This window comes from Papio anubis, chromosome 10 (genome assembly GCF_008728515.1).
Source record: "Papio anubis isolate 15944 chromosome 10, Panubis1.0, whole genome shotgun sequence".
Taxonomy (NCBI): Eukaryota; Metazoa; Chordata; class Mammalia; order Primates; family Cercopithecidae; genus Papio; species Papio anubis.
The window spans coordinates 58,709,913-58,721,324 of NC_044985.1; the positions used below are offsets into that span (position 1 = coordinate 58,709,913).

At 40.1% G+C, this 11,412-nt stretch overlaps 2 non-coding genes across 2 annotated transcripts; both read left to right on the forward strand.

The window, feature by feature from the left end:
• The first annotated feature begins 2,472 nt into the window (after positions 1 to 2,472).
• Positions 2,473 to 2,578, forward strand: LOC116269257. The gene has a single exon (XR_004176740.1). It is a non-coding gene; the product is annotated as a U6 spliceosomal RNA (small nuclear RNA).
• Positions 2,579 to 10,671: 8,093 nt separating this feature from the next.
• On the forward strand, positions 10,672 to 10,780 carry LOC116269382. Its single transcript, XR_004176842.1, has one exon. It is a non-coding gene; the product is annotated as a U6 spliceosomal RNA (small nuclear RNA).
• Positions 10,781 to 11,412: the final 632 nt, after the last annotated feature.

The following is an 11,412-nucleotide window of genomic DNA, read 5'->3' on the forward strand; positions in this document are numbered from 1 at the left end:
TCCTTCAGAAATACTTCACCAGCTTACATTCTCATTAATAGTATGCCAAAGTAACCATTTCCTAGACTCTGTCCAACTCTGATATTATCCTTTTTTACTTTTTCATTCAATAAATCTCTATTGAGTGTCTACTATGTGCCTGGCTATGTACTAGGGGCTGGGGATAAATCCTTGCCACAGTGGAGCTTCCATTCTAGGTGTGAAGAGATAGACAATAAACAAAATAAGTAAGTGGTATTGTACACTAGAAGGTGGCAAATGTCATGGAGACACATGACACAGGAGGGGACAGGCAGTACAGGAGGTGAGGGGCGTCCATGTTATGTGCAGGGGTCAGGGATGCCCTCTCTGAGAAGATGGCTTTTCGGCCAAGATTGGAAGAAGGTAAAGGAAAAAGTCGTAGGCATACTGGTAGGGGCAGAGGGGTTTGGGCAGGAAGAGCATCTGGGGCAGAGAAAACAACCAGGACCAAGTTTTGGAGACTGGAGTGTGCCTGTTATGTTCAAGGAGTAGCAACAAGGCAGTATGCAAGGGCAGGGGCAAACGGAGCAAGTGGGAGACTAGGAGATGAGGTTAGTGAGGTAATGAGGGCTGCCACGTCATCTTGAGGAAGGTGGCTTTTTCTTGGTGAGATGGAGAGTCACTAGAGGGATTTTAGTAGAAGAGTACGTGGTTCCCATTTATGATTTGAAGGGCGCACCCTGGCATTAAGAAAAGACTACAGGGCCGGGCGCGGTGGCTCAAGCCTGTAATCCCAGCACTTTGGGAGGCCGAGACGGGCGGATCACGAGGTCAGGAGATCGAGACCATCCTGGCTAACAAGGTGAAACCCCGTCTCTACTAAAAAATACAAAAAAAAACTAGCCGGGCGAAGTGGCGGGCGCCTGTGGTCCCAGCTACTCCGGAGGCTGAGGCAGGAGAATGGCGTGAACCCGGGAGGCGGAGCTTGCAGTGAGCTGAGATCCGGCCACCGCACTCCAGCCTGGGCGACAGAGCCAGACTCAGTCTCAAAAAAAAAAAAAAGACAAGAAAGAAAAACTGAAAAAGACTACAGGACAGATGCAATGGTTCACACCTGTAATCCTAGCACTTTGGGAGGCCAAGGTGGGTGGATCACTTGAGGTCAGGAGTTCGAGACCAGCCTGGCCAACATGTCTCTACTAAAAATACAAAAATTAACCAGGCATGGTGGTGCGTGCCTGTAGTCCCAGCTACTCTGGAGGCTGAATCATGAGAATCGCTTGAACCTGAGAAGCGGAGGTTACAATGACCGAGTTGGAACCACTGCACTCTAGCCTGGGCGACAGAGTGAGACTCTGTCTCAAAAAAAAAAAAAAAAAAAAGAAAAAGAAAAAGAAAAGAAAAAAAAGTCAGGAAACAACAGGTGCTGGAGAGGATGTGGAGAAATAGGAACACTTTTACACTGTTGGTGGGATTGTAAACTAGTTCAACCATTATGGAAAACAGTATGGCGATTCCTCAAGGATCTAGAACTAGATGTACCATATGACCCAGCCATCCCATTACTGGGTATATACCCAAAGGATTATAAATTATGCTGCTATAAAGACACATGCACACGTATGTTTATTGCAGCACTATTCACAATAGCAAAGACTTGGAATCAACCCAAATGTCCATCAGTGACAGATTGGATTAAGAAAATGTGGCACATATACACCATGGAATACTATGCAGCCATAAAAAAGGGTGAGTTTGTGTCCTTTGTAGGGACATGGATGCAGCTGGAATCCATCATTCTTAGCAAACTATCACAAGAACAGAAAACCAAACACCGCATGTTCTCACTCATAGGTGGGAACTGAACAATGAGATCACTTGGACTCAGGAAGGGGAACATCACACACCGGGGCCTATCATGGGGAGGGGGGAGGGGGGAGGGATTGCATTGGGAGTTATACCTGATGTAAATGACGAGTTGATGGGTGCAGCACACCAACAAGGCACAAGTATACATATGTAACAAACCTGCACGTTATGCACATGTACCCTACAACTTACAGTATAATAATAATAAATAAATTTAAAAAAATAAATAAATAAAAATAAAAATAAAAAAAAAAAAAGAAAAAGAAAAGAAAAGACTACAGCCATGCATCACTTAATTGATGGGGTACTATTCTGAGAAATGCATTGTTAGGTGATTTCATCATTGTGTGACCACCATAGAGTGAACTTAGACAAACTTAGATGGTGTGACCTACTATACACCTAGACTATACTATATGGTCTATTGCTCCTAGGCTACAAACCTGTACATCATGCTGTTGGACTGAATACTGTAGGCAATTGTAACACAATGGTATTTGTGTATTTAAACACAGAAAAGCTACCGTAAAAATACAGTATTATAATCTTACAAGACCACTGTAGTGTATGTGGCCTGTCATTGATTGACACATTGTTATGCAGAGCATGACTGTATAGTGAAAGTAAAATTGGAAGTAGGATGTGCTGGCTCTGCCAGTGCATACACTAAAGTTGGAACTATATAGAGAAAAGTAGCATGATCCTGTGCAAGAATGACATGCAAGTTCCTGAAGTATTTAATATTTTTAAAATACATTTTTAAAAATATTCGAAGTAGGAGAGCAGGTAGAAGACTTTGCCTATCTGCTTGACCAAAACTAATATTTCTTTGTTGTTTATTTTCCATCCAAACATTTTATATATAAATTGGTCATTTGTATTTCTTCTATTGGGAATGGCCTATTTAAGACATTGGATGATTTTTCTATTAGAATATTTACCTTTTTGTATGAATTTTCAATGATATTTAAAATGTTGCTGTTTTTCATATATGTATAGTTCTCTGTCCCCAGTTGTTCTTTCAGTTTAGTGCTGTTTATGATTTTTTTAGATAAAGACATTTTTAATTTTTATAAGAACAGATTTTTTAAAAACATTTTCTTTACAGGTTCTATGTTTAATATCATACTTGGTATTTTGCCAAGATTATTGCTTCAGTCTAGGCTTTTTTGTTTGCAAGCAATAGAAGAAGGCTTAATTAAAGGGAAATTCATTGTAATACAGGGGATTTGAACTGGAACCCAGATGTAGAAGATTTAGCCAGGCTTCATGAGATATTGGGAACCAGGAATTGAAACCTTATCCAGAACCAAAACATCCTTATCCATTTCTCTAAGCTTGCCTTCTCTCTTCTCTCTGCTTCTCTCTAAGCAACTGCTTCATTCTCCTTTCCTCCTCTTTGATAAGTTGTTTATCTATACACATCACTGATGTGGCCACCTCAGTTCCAAAACTACTGACAAGTAGACTGGTATCTCTGTGCCCCAATTTCAATTTGTGGGAAACAGAAGCTGATTCACACAGTTCATCTAATAGATTGGCTGGTCCAGGGATCAAGTTCCCATCTCTGCCCTCTCCCAACAAATGAACTGTGGCCAGGGAGTATGGAAGTCACAAGATACGAGGGGCTTATCTTGACGAGGGCATGTACAGAAAGAGCTGTTCTCACAGGGCATATGGGATATGTGTTGAGTCTTTGCCATAAAAGAATATAATCCACATTCATATATATCTTAGTCTAGTACTCTTATAGTTTTTAAACTTTCCATATATCTAAAATAAATTTTTATATGAGGTATGCTTTAGAACTCTCACATTATTTTATTTTGTATTTTATTGCAAAAGGTTAGCCAGTTGTCCCAAAATGTGATTGAAAAATAAATTGAACATGTGCGCAAATTGCTATTGAAATGAACTAGACGTCTTAATTTTTAGACTATTTAAAATACTTTTGACACCGGGCTCGGTGGCTCACGCCTGTAATCCCAGCACTTTGGGAGGCCGAGGCGGGTGGATCACCTGAGGTCAGGAGTTCGAGACCAGCCTGGTCAACATGGTGAAACCCCATCTCTACTTAAAATACAAAAAATTAGCTGGGTGTGGTGGTACACACCTGTAATCCCAGCTACTTGGGAGGCCGAGGCAGGAGAATTGCTTGAACCCAGGAGGCAGAGGTTGCAGTGAGCCGAGATTGCGCCACTGCACTCCCGACTGGGGGACACGAGTGAGACTTCGTCTCAAAAAAAAAAAAATACTTTTGACAACTACTGCTATTGAAATAATGTTTACCTAATTGTTGGAAATTTCTCATGGTTATATGTTTGTTGTTGTTCCTTACCAGTTAAAAAACAGACCAAAGGCTAGGATCATACCAACAAGATTACTCTACCTAATGGCTCATCGATACAAAAAGAATATGGGAGCCTCCCCGAGGCCACCATGTTTACAAAATCCTTCTCCAGAACTTGGTGAAGAAACAACTGTTGATCAAAGGGTACAAACTTTCAGTTATAAGATGAAGAAGTTTTGGGTATCTAAGGTACAGCATGGGTGGTGGTGGATATGTTAATTAATTTGATTGTGGCAATCCTTACACCATGCATATTGTACACCTTGAATATATACAATCTTTGTCAATTAAGTATTTTTAAAAATCACCCAGAAAGTTTTAAAAGTAAAGGTTTCCCATGTTGAAAAGAAAAGAAATTAAAGAGAGAAAGAAAGAAAAGAAAAGGAAAATCCAGCTGAATTCAGAAAGGCACCATCAGGCAAGTGACAACCATGTCTTTCCCATCCTTTTTTACCTGTGAAAAAGCAAGGTCTCTACACCGAAGAAATCAGAGATTGTAGAAGCAGAAACCATTCAAACAAATTTTAAGGTCTGACAAGATTGTTATTATTTATTTCTAGGGTGTGTGTCATTGCCCAGCAAGATCCTTTTAAAATTCATTATATCATAAATTTAAAAAAAAAAAAAAACCTAGTCAAATAACTGTAGCCTAAATGTCACAGTTGAAGTAGATGATTTCTAATGTTTCCTAATGATTTTTAATGTTCCTACAAATGTAAAAATCCTTTACAAACATAAAAGTTCTAGTGAATTTACTGATTTACCAGTTTCCCATGTAAAAATGCATTGGGCTGTATGAAACCATTAATCAAATATTGTATTCCCCAAAGGCATTTTAAATCCACCAAAGTCAACACCTTCAAAGACTAATTTACCAAAGGCTCATTAAGAAATTAGCACATGTTTAATAATTATTTCAATAGAAAAGCAAACTATTTCTGTATAATGTAAACCATGAAGTGGACACTGCACATGAGCGCACTATAATATGATTTCCAAGAAAGTATTATCTTAAGACTGGGTGGTGACTGAAAGAGGAGAGGGATGGTCATCTCTTTTCCAGTTCTGTAATGGAGACTAGAAAACATTTTAAACAGCTTATTAAAAACCTTTTTAGCAGTTTTTTTTTTTGAGATATAATTGACACCTGGTTGACTATGCATATTTTAAGTGTAGAATTTGATACACTTAGACATATGTGTATACCTGTGAAACCATCACCATAATCAAGATAATAAACACATTCATCACTCCAAAAAGGTTTCCTTTTTTTTTTCTTTTTTGAGATGGAGTCTCGCTCTGTTGCCCAGGCTGGAGTGCAGTGGCACGATCTCAGCTCACTGCAACTTCTGCCTCCTGGGTTCCAGTGATTCTCGTGCCTCAACCTCCTAAATAGCTTGGACTACAGGCGCATGCCAGCATGCTCCGCTAATTTTTATACTTTTAGTAGAGACAGGGTTTCACCATGTTGGCCAGGCTGGTCTTGAACTCGTGACCTCAAGTGATCCACCTGCCTTGGCTTCCCAAAATGCTGGGATTACAGGCGTGGGCCACCACGCCCGGCCCCAGAAAGTATTCTTTGTGTTAATTTGTATTTTTTTTCCTCCAGCACTCCCCATCCCCGGAAAACCACTGATCTCCCTTCTGTCACTATAGATTAGTCTGCATTTTTTGGAATTTGATATACATGAAATCATACAGTATGCAATCTTTTTGGTCTAGCTTCTTTTATTCAGCATAATTATTTTGACATTCATCCACGTCATTGTGTACATCAGTACTTCATGCTTTTTTATTGCTGAGTAGTAATTTATTGCATAGATATAGTAGTTTATCCATTCACTTTCTGATGAGTATTTGGATTGTTTCCAGTTTGGGGATATCATGAGCAAAATACTATGAACATTCATATTCAAGTCTTACTATGCACATATGTTTCCATTTCTCTTACATAAATACCTAGTAGTTGAATGGTTGGGTCAGATAATAAATGCATGTCTAACTTCTTAAGAAACAAACTGTTTTGCGAAAAGGTTGTGTGCTATTTTACATTTCTACCAATGGTATATGAGAGTTCCTGTTCCTCCACATGCTCATCAACACTTGGTATGGTCAGTCATTTTAATTTTAGCCATTCTACTAGTGTGCAGAGATGCCTCATTAATCTTCAGTGAAAGAACACAAGGAAGGCCGGGTGCAGTGGCTCAAGCCTGTAATCCCAGCACTTTGGGAGGCCGAGACGGGCGGATCACGAGGTCAGGAGATCAAGTCCATCCTGGCTAACACGGTGAAACCCCGTCTCTACTAAAAAATACAAAAAAACTAGCCGGGCGAGGTGGCGGGCGTCTGTAGTCCCAGCTACTCGGGAGGCTGAGGCAGGAGAATGGCGTGAACCTGGGAGGCGGAGCTTGCAGTGAGCTGAGATCCGGCCATTGCACTCCAGCCTGGGCGACAGAGCTAGACGCCATCTCAAAAAAAAAAAAAAAAAAAAAAAAAAAAGAACACAAGGAGAGAAAAAAAATTATTAGTGTTGATTCAGTCTAGCAAAGATTACTTGAGTGAATCTCATGCTCCTTGGATCCCTAAAGCTGCCCTGGTTCTTGCTCCTGGTGAGCCTGGCTCTTTAGCTGATTTTATGATTTTATGAAAATCAGGCTTTTCCTCATCTTGTACTGGTAACAAATTTCACCCATCCCCCTTACCACAGCATCTTTGTCTCTAGATTCCATTGCCTCTAAACCAAACTCTATTCCTCTAATAATTTGGACATATGAGCCAATAACTCCACTTTTTGGCTTACTCTAGTTTGAGTCATATTTCTCTCAGTTACAATTGAAATCACCCTGTGCCCAATCTTCCCCACATCTGTTCTGTGTGTCATGTACCCAGTGCCAAGCATAAGGTCTGGGAATCAGCAAGTACTGAATAAATAAACTAGTATCCTCTTAAAAATAAAAGACATTTTAGGCTGGGCATAATGGCTCACACCTTTAATCCCAGCACTTTGGGATGCTGAGGCAGGTGGATCACTTGAGCCCGGGAGTTTGAGACCAGCTTGGGCAACATAGTGAAACCCCATCTCTACAAAAACTTTAAAAATTTGCTGGGGGCATAGTGGCATACGTCTGTGGTCCCAGCTACTCAGGAGGCTGAGGTGGGAGGATTGCTTGAGCACAGGAGGTTGAGACTGCAGTGAGCAGAGACCATGCCACTGCACTGCAGCCTGGGCTACAGAGTGAGGCCCTGTCTCAAATAAATAAATAAATAAACAAACAAACAAATAAATAAATAAAATAAAAGACACTTAATCAAATCTATAGATAACAAAAAACTAGAAGGGTTGCTTTGAGAGGCATAGTCCTTAAGCACACCTCTTCTGGAGTCAGACTGCTGTGTTTGAATCCTAGCTCTGTCATTTATTATATTACCTGTGTGACTTTGGGCATGTAATTAGCTTCTGTGTGTCTCAGCTTCTTCAAGCTTAAAATATTGTTGATAATAAGACCTGTCCCATAAAGTTGTTATGAGGATTACATGAGTTAATTTACAAAAAGCACTTAAACAATGCCTGACACATGCAAGTATTTTTTTTTATTTTTGTTTTATTTTCATGCTTTTTTTTTTTTTTTTTTTTGAGACAGAGTTTCACTCTTGTAGCCAGGCTGGAGTGCAATGGCGCAATCTTGGCTCACTGCAACCTCTGCCTCCCGGGTTCAAGAGATTCTCCTGCCTCAGCCTCCCAAGTAGTTGGGATTACAGGCATGTGCCACCACGCCTGGCTAATTTTGTATTTTTGGTAGAGATGGGGTTTCTCCATGTTGGTCAGGCTGGTCTCGAACTCCAGACCTCAGGTGATCTGCCCACCTCGGCCTCCCAAAGTGCTGGGATTACAGACATGAGCTACCGTGCCTGGCCCGTGCTCATAATTTTTGAATGATAGAGTTGAGATGGAAAAGGTGTTGATATGCTATCAAGGAATGATATGCTAAAACCTCAGTTACTCAGTTACTGCATGAAATGCCTAACTTCCCTGAGAAGCAGTTTTTTTTTGTTTTTTTTTTTCACTATTTAACCAGGCAAATATAAAGTCTCATATTCAGGCTCAAATACCTGGAAATAAGACAGTTTAACAGAAGTTCATGGATTAAAGACTCTAAGTCTTCCTACTCCGTATCTTGCTTTGAAAAAAGAAAATATGAAAAAATTAAAAAATTTTAAAAGACCCTGAGTTAGGAAGTTGACATGAGATTAGCTGATGTCAAGTCCATTTTGAGCTGTTAAAATGGCAAGGCTATTATAAAACTTGCAAAGATGAGACTCTATTGCTAGAAGTAGTGTGTCTTGATTATGGAAGATTATAATTTTTGAGTTCTCTCCTCAGCACCCATCAAAATAGAGTATGTACTCAGCACTTTGAGGGGCTGGAAAGCCCTGGAGGAGGGTGAGAAGAGAGACAACCATGTACTTTGAAGAACAGTTGAGAGCCTTTAAAAGGCTTGTTCTGAATAACACAAGATGCAAAGCAGATGAAATAACAGTCTTCAGATACCAGAAGTGCCGTCCTGTAGAAGAGAGATGGGACTTCTTCTGACTTGCTCCTGAAGCCCTGCGAGGAAGGGCCTGGTGCAGACTCTGGCCCAGTGGGAGGACATGCTCTTTCCCAGCGCCAGCTGCCTGGTGATGGAGGGCCGCAATCCCTGGTCCCAAGAGGAGCCAGGTAAATGTCATTTCAGGGACACATGAACAAGGAATTCTAAATGGAAGATAGGTGGATCATTCAGGCCTGCTCTGTTTCATTTCATATTCTAAAAATGCATGACTCTTTTTTGAGATTTTTGTTTAGGTTTAAAGGAGCATAACCAAACACTAGACCAATGAATTGCAGTTTGTAAAAAGTAGAAGCAGCTGCCTGTTGGCTTTGGCCCTAAAAGTCCATGGGAATGGAAAGAGGCATGACTGCCTCCTGGGACAGATTGTTCCCAACTGGTCTCACTTTCAGGATTGTGCCCACGTGGTCAAAGTTGAGTCTACTTTCTGTATTGCTGATGCCTGTGGCCATAGCCATGGAAGGATGCGGAAGAAGCTGTGGTCCTGCCCCTGTGTAAGATGAAGACTTGTGAAACCACTGGGTCATCGTTTTTCATTCTGGTCACTTGCCGTCAGCCTTGGAGGCATAGGAGACAGAGTAGATGGTGCAAATCCATCTGCAAGTGCATTTTCTTTCTAAAGAAGGTGTTGCCAGACTATTTGCTCATAGAACAACCACTGCCTAGATGAGCCCACACTAAGTAAACACAAAGGAATTAAAACAAATCAGGGGGATCTGAATTCCTCTGTTTATTTACTCCACAGTGAAAGTGGCTTAATTTTTCTTTAAAAAAAGAACTTTGTTCTCAAAAGCTGCCCCACCTCTAATGCTACCTTTTTAAAAAGAAAAAATATACATATAAGAAGATAGTATATTAAAAGGCTATTGTTTAAAAAAAATCTATTTCTTCTATATTGTTGATTTAAATAGCAGTGAAAAACAGCCCATGGATACTTTGATATACATGTGTGTTTGTAGGGGGAAAAAAAGTAAGTATCAGGCTGTGCGCAGTGGCTTATGCCGGTAATCCCAGCATTTTGAGAGGCCGAGGTGCAAAGATCACCTGAGGTCAGGAGTTCGAGACCAGCCTGGCCAACATGGTGAAACCCTGTCTCTAAAAATACAAAACTTAGCCGGGCGTGGCGGCAGGCACCTATAATCTCAGCTACTCAAAGGCTGAGGCGGGAGAATTGCTTGAACCTGGGAGAAGGAGGTTGCAGTGAACTGAGATCACGCCATTGCACTCCAGACTGGGTGATAGAGTGAGACTCGGTCTCAAAAAAAAAAAAAAAAGAGTAAATATCTTGCAATATGAAAAACCTTAATTAAATACAGCTTGTTTAACAAAATAGAGGCAGCAAGAGGGGTGAGTCACCCTGGATTATTTTTTTTTGTTTTGGGTTTTTTTTTTTTTTCTGACTATAAGAGCAATATACGATCATAATAGGAAAATCTGGAAAATTATGAAGTTTTCTATGCCCACAGAATGAATATAAAACAAAAAAGTACATATTTTAGGTGGTTAGTTTTACATTTATTAAATGTATTACTTTTTAAAAATGCTTTAAATGCCCTAACAATAAGTGCTGGCTGGTTAATCTCCCTCTGAGGATCTCAGAGCAATTTACCAATACCCCTGCTCTGACTGTAAAAAGGGTATGATGAGTCTTCCAGTCTTTAAAAGCATATTGATCCTTTCAAGCTCTTCACATACTCAGCGCTGATTAATTCATTGGAAAGTAGTCTCAAAAGGGCATTGTTCTGATGCAATCTATGCTTATAACTTTGTTGACTCCTTTGCTGGCAACCAAGACGCACTCAGAAAATTCTGGGTCAGAAAATAGAAGGCTAGCCTTTAAAGATCCTCAGTTAAGTATATGGCCAATTCAGTTTTACTAAAATTGTGTTCTCTTGGACAGCACATATACTAAAAAATTGGAACAATACAAAGAAGATTAGCGTGACCCCTATGGAAGGATGACACACAAATTCATGACACATTGTATATTTTAAAAAGAAAAATTAATAACTAAAACTATTTTGCTAATGGGGTTTCCTTCTTTGTAGGACTATGAATTGGAGACGGTTTAGAGCTTACTAGCAGTCCTGAGCCCTGGGATTCCCTAAGGTGGTCCCTGAACAAGCAGCATAAATATTACCTGGGAATAACAATCTGTGTTTTAATAAGCCCTCTAGGTGATCCAGAAGCATACGAAAGTTTCAGAATCACTGTCTTAGGTGTTTTCCCCCTAATGTAGAAATTAGCTCTAATTGACTCACACTCTCAAACTTCATTTACATGTATACATGGATTTGGGTGATGGTTATATGGGGACACATGTCCATAAAAATTCTCTGAGCTTTACACTTAAGATACATACATTTTACTGAATTTAATTAAATCTATTTAAAAAAGAAAAAACACTGCTAAATTACATTTCTAAGAAAGTTGGCTGGGTTCAGCTTGTCTCTTGAATAAAGGTGGTGAGATCCAGGGGCCTTGCCCACAGCATCACTGCCATGATGAAGAGATTCCATGATACTGACAGCCAAGGACATCTGTGGGTAGCAACCCCAGAGACATTTATTGACATTGTTTAGCAGTAAGTCAGTCTCCAAGCAATAACCTCAACTTGTTTGATGT